Below are 6,231 nucleotides of genomic sequence, written 5' to 3'. Positions count from 1 at the left end.
CTGCCAGATTATTGGTCGCAATGAATAACTGACTGTTATGCTTTTTGTTGTTATTTTTCAACGGAAAGTGAGTTAGGGAATAAATTATACATTATCTACCGAAGGTGTCCTTATCGGCTTTTTCCAAATCGCGTGAAGGCAACAAAGGTACATGTGGAAATTGCACAATACAACTGGTATACCTTTGTCTGTACATTACCGCGCAATAAACATGACTGTATTCTCGGCACCGTCTATAGCTATTCTGCATGGCTACTATATAAATATAGAGTGGGGTCCAGTGTTATTTAATTTGGCTGCGACACTTTGATGACTTGTTTATAATTGTTTTTGTTCAGGCTATATTGGATTTAAGAATTGTTGGTAAAACTCCCAAGCTCACAATTTTTGCACCGGAAAAGTTGCCAAGAAGTTGGTATCTATGTCAATCAAAATATTGAATCCAATGGGGTTAATCAAATGACTATTCCGTTACAAATTAACTTTAATTTTGTTTACTTTGTCTCAGACTTAAGGCCCTCGGCAAAGCAGATATGTACTCATCCCTTTTAAACAAATCAATAAAAACATACTAGTTCAGTGCAATCATACTTTATGGAAAAGTGTACATCAAACTACAGAATATTTATTATTGAATACTAACGTAACCTTTTCTCGTCACTGGGACATACATTCATTTATTGGGCATTTCCTAATATACATGTACATTCTGATCTGGGTATGCAGGTCTCATGACATAAAAGTCGCAAAATACCACACACACCGTATATAAATTATTGTGCGAGTTTGCCCATTCGGCACAAGAATCTTTTGGATACTGAGATAGAACAAAACAGACCTTGAACAAATGCAGTTTTGTTAATTTAATTCATTCTTCAAAAAAGGCTAGAATTACAGTATGTATGACTCTGTTAGTCTGTGGGAGGGTTCTAAGAAGGCAGCTGGATGAGTCCATTCGCTTGGTTGGGAAATACTGTCCCACATGTTCATTTTAATGGCTGGAAACGGCGGAACACAGCGAATCTGAACCCAAGCTCATTTTATGTGCAGCTAAAGTCAACTAAGGGCTGAGAGAGGTCCGTGTGAATTTTATGTATTCAAGCAATGAACAGAACAAACCCATCCGTTCTTACTAGGTGTGATACTTTTAAAGACTATTTCTGATACCGTACAGAGTGAACAGTTACGGCCTGTTGCTGAGCGCACACATCCTTTGATATACACATGTGCATCACAGCGATGCATTTACAATGAGCGAGTATTAACGCTTGCCGGTCCTTTGGCAAAGCGCTCCCCAAAACATTTTACGATGGCACGTTAAAGAAAAGACAAACGAAAGTGACATGTGTTATCAGTTTACGAGTTGGCGACCTATGATGGTTATTCCATAAATTATATCTGCAGTTAACCCCTGTAAAGTCTGACGCGTTTTTTAAACACATTAGTAGTGTAATTTATTTCGGTTGTAGTCTGTGGGTGTTCTGAACTTCCTTGTTTATCAGGTTAAATTCACGTGAGGAATATGACCACTGTGTTAAGGTAAGGGTGGCACGCGGCAAGCGTGGGCAGTAATGTTTTTTTTCTTTCAACAGCTTAAGTTCTTGTTATCAATAGATCATTATTTACGAATGAAGGAGAACGCAGAGTAAGGAGCTTGACAAGCAAGGAAGAGATAGAAAAATATGGTGGGATGACGAATGACAGAAATCAACCAATAAAATAATGCGTTTGTGAAAGACATTTAATAATCTGTAACACTGACCTCAGCAAACGTTATGACACTAAGGGCAAACTGACAATGTTATGCGCTTTTTAATGACTGATGTTCTAAAAATGAAATAATTGCAATACAATATTTATCAAATGCAAATGAAATAATGTGAAGGGTACAATGTTCCAATCTGCCAACCTTTGGGAATAATCTGTAAATCACAAGGACACGTCTCTCACTGGTGTTTCTGATAAGAACTTTTAAACATAAAATTACATGGACGAAAATATTTAATTGGAAGGAAAATATGATCTTAACTTGCACCTTAAGATCGTGCACACATTTGCTGCCAAGTATTATAACTTTTGGAGAATATTGTGCCTTTGATATGCAACATGAATTCTGAAATCATTGCCAACATTTTCACCAGACAAATGACGCAGTTTAAAAAATAAATAAACGTAAAGGAATAATCAGCACCTACACAAAGCAAAACCTGGCTCTGTTGAACGGTGCATTGAGGATGCAATTGTTCTTTATCTGGGAGATGTGTAGCACCAACCCAGAATGCAGAAATTTGCGAAGGACAGCGTTGCTTTAAATTAAATATAAATATATATATTGCAAACGCTGACTGAAGATGTGAAACTCCCAAGTTTGCTCATTATGTATCTGCATAACCTGATCTGTTTAGGGTGTGTGACTATCAAAAAAAGACACGAACACAATACTCTATTCGCGCTCTTTCATACTGGCTTGAATAAGTAGAAACACATTATAAACAAACAGTGTTAAACCGCCAGGAAGTGTTGAATTCAGTTTACTGATAGTCTATTAATTACCCCGTCCATTGAAAAGAAACATGTATCTGTTCAATAATTAAGGGCGTGCAATCAACCGTATGGGGATTTTATGTGAATCCAGACTTACAAGGCATGAGGTAATGGAGCGGCGGATTGGTATAAGGACATGGCTTGTATGATGTGGCCATTGACAGACAACATTGGCTTTGTAGGCAAGTTGTTGTGGTTTACCACCAGTAAGTACTAGAATTGGAAGAAAGACAAATACTAATGCGCACCACAAAGCTTTCAAAAGGCTATACATGATTGCATTTTACCTATCTGCATTTGTCACCAAGCGAACGGTGCAGAGTAACATATACAGTTCTCTCCTGAAAGTGACATTTGCGAGTCATCACGCCTACCTTGTTTATTGATTAGTATATTTGTCTTTCCCGTGAACTTCGACTTCCCCCTTTTGGCATCCTTCGAATATCTTGCATTCTCTTCAGTTGTGCACCATGCAACACCGCGTTTACAAATGCCCCTTAGTTTTCACCTTTTTACATTCGCTGTTTCCCATACTTGGTTACTTGATGCTTTAACACTATTCCTCTTTTAATTGTTAAGACGATATAATACAGACTTCTGTTTTCTTAATTTGCACCCCATGTTTTGCATCATTGAATTTACTCAAGCCGTATTAATATTCCACTTTATAGTCTCACTGTACCACTTTTCAATATTACTTGTACTCTTAAAATTCGTATTACTTTGTTTCTCTTTCACAGTGGCACTAGCCTATTTGATAATTTAGCGTATTTTTGAGCATTTGCTGGAATCCTACCAGATATAATGAAAAGCTAAAATTAGAATTTTGAACTGGAAATACAATGATGCTTTGAAAGAGTAATCAGAGATAATAAAACACCGGGAAATCGGAAGCAATTTCCTTAAAAATAACCAAGCCTGGAAAAACAGAAACAGGAAACCAATTCATTATAATTATAACGCAAGCACAGTGTTTAATGAGTATTTAGCTTGGTGCTTTAGAGTGAAGGGACAAGGCGCAACACTGCGCTACAGCAGCCCAGAAGGAGGAAATTGGTGCCAGATATTTGTTTTTTCTGAAATGCGTTTCACACTGATCGCATTGTGAACATAATCCTAATTTACAAGTATCTGGAGTGTTCTGCCATAGGAAGGGAACTTTCTTAAAGGTGTTGGTTGGAGTCTAGTAAAGTGTCCAGTTTTGCTTTGTTTATAATCTATTAAAATCATTGCAATCAATTGGAGCATTCGAGTTTTACAAATAGTCGGGACTTTATTTCTCTGAAACATTTTGTAAAAATCTTCAGAAAAACAAGTGGGAATAAATAAATCGATCACAGAAGTAAGTATATATTAAGACATATTAATCGATGACAGATACACATCATGCTGGGTTGATCAAGGACAGTTACAAAGAAACGCGTGTACCACCAAAACACCTTTAAAGTACAATCATAAATCTTCATTGTTTTGTGTAATCAATAACACCGGACAAACTTATTTTTAAAATAGAAAAAAAGAAACCGGAGTTTGACATTTAATTGCAGGCAGTGAGCACTTGTAGCCGGGAAAACTTCCTAGGAAGCTTTTGCACTGGTTTTAAGAGGTGGCTTCTCGAAAGGGAACTGATTACATTATACTTTCCTGTTTTTCACATTTGATTTCGCAGTGAGAAAGAATCCTCGTACGCCAACTTCCCATACAATTCATAGCACACAGTGTTTGATACGTACTAAAGAGGATCCGGTAGAAGACATAACTTGATTTAGTGTGAAGCTTAAGGAATAGTGTGAAACAATGCAATTTGCAAATACTGTTCCAATCAAACAGTTATGAAAAGATTTCAATCAGTATTCTTAATTCGGACAATTGAATAAAGATGGAACAATACACATAAATAATCAGGTTTGACCTTTTATGTAGCATCCCCATAAAATGAATTGTGTTCGAGACTGGCTTATTGACATTCAGTCATTCTGCATGGACTAAAGGTGTGGCAATCGGTTCTGCTTGCCTGATGTATGTTAGGAAACCAAACTGCTTCACAACAAAATGTCAGAGACCCCTGCTCTCGCAGTTCGGTCGTCAATTGTTCTATTAATTCCTAAATAATGTTTACCAAAACACTTGAATTGTGTAATGTATTTGTTGTTATTAGTGATGTAAATTTGGATTTCTTGATTTTTTTTGTCACATGTTCTGGCGGAGGGTTGGAGCGATACAATTACCTGATGTTCGCAAAGGACGTTTGAAAGACATGTACCTAGCCAGCCATGGAATGATGCAGTAAACGGAAACTTATGAAGAAAGATAACACATGCAGACAATTAAAAAACACAATGGGTAAAAATTCGAAGCAGCAGAAAATACTGTGAAATCCATGTACCTACACATTTGTACAACATACACACGCAGAATGTGTCTTATATACAGCATAGACTGTAAAAGATCCAACAGGTAACAGTGCCAAGATTATTAATAATAAAATGCCACATTAATAATAAGCATAAAAATGAACTATCTGAAAATATTGTCTAGCTAGATGTCTGTAGTAGAATCATAATATTCTGCATGATTCAACCGTTAAGTTAGTTAAATTAATAAAGCGAGCAGCCAGAAGGCTATATACATATTGCAGTTCTAGATGACTACATGGAGAATCAGAGATGCCTATTATGAGTATAACAAGACTGTCGAGTAATAAACCGGATGGTATCTAATCTCTTCAGACATCGTGTTTTTCTTTCTAATCTTTCCTGTTCAAATTCGAATTGACTTTTTAAAGACAAATTCAGAAAGATTTGGGAGTAATATGAAATATCCACACATACTGAATATATGAGAAATACATACGCAACAATCATAAACAAATGAGTCTTAACTCTAATGGTTTAGCTTTGTAAGGTGCTGCTATTTTGAGCTATTTCTAATCATCTTACTTCTTCGCAATTGTATGTCAACTAACTGCGTATGAATTGCTCAGATTAGGTTCATGCACATGAAGTATCACAAATAGAAAGGTACATTAAACAAGCAAACAGTTCACAGTGGTGTTTATGTATATTTTTTATATTTAGTGTACATTTATTTTTATGCTATCATTAATATTTAATCCCATCTACCAAATCCATCGTAGTGAAGTCTACAAGTTCACATTAAACATTTTCCTTTGAAAATCAAGAATTGTTACTTGTGTAATAATTATTCCTGTTTCTCTATATCGAAATACAGTAGTTTAACATTGTATTATTTTTTCGACAAAGTCAGCCTTCTGTCAAATAAAGATTTTTTCTGAAATGAGTTTTGTTTTGCGATTCGTAAACTTTTCAAAACGATTGATCTGTCGTTATATAACAATCCACGGCTCATCTGGGATGAATGTTAAATCATATTTCAGTCAAACGATCTAATCGTATTGTATTACCCTGACAAATTATTTTCTCGACTATTCACAACCTGCACATGCTTACATACCGTGTGTCTCGATGTTAAAAATGACAATCACCAAAATTTATAGATAACTAAAAATAAATTTAAAAATGTAAATCAGAAATTGTGACTCAGAATGTAATTGAACCCCTGGTAAGGAGATGCAATGAGAGATGTCGACGGCAAGAGGAATATTTGGCAGAGTATTTTACGATACAAGGGAGAATGTGGACTTAGCTGGGTTTAGCTAGATTGAAG

The sequence above is a fragment of the Pristiophorus japonicus genome, chromosome 10 (genome assembly GCF_044704955.1).
Source record: "Pristiophorus japonicus isolate sPriJap1 chromosome 10, sPriJap1.hap1, whole genome shotgun sequence".
In the NCBI taxonomy this organism is placed as follows: Eukaryota; Metazoa; Chordata; class Chondrichthyes; family Pristiophoridae; genus Pristiophorus; species Pristiophorus japonicus.
Note: the sequence above shows the minus strand (reverse complement) of the source record.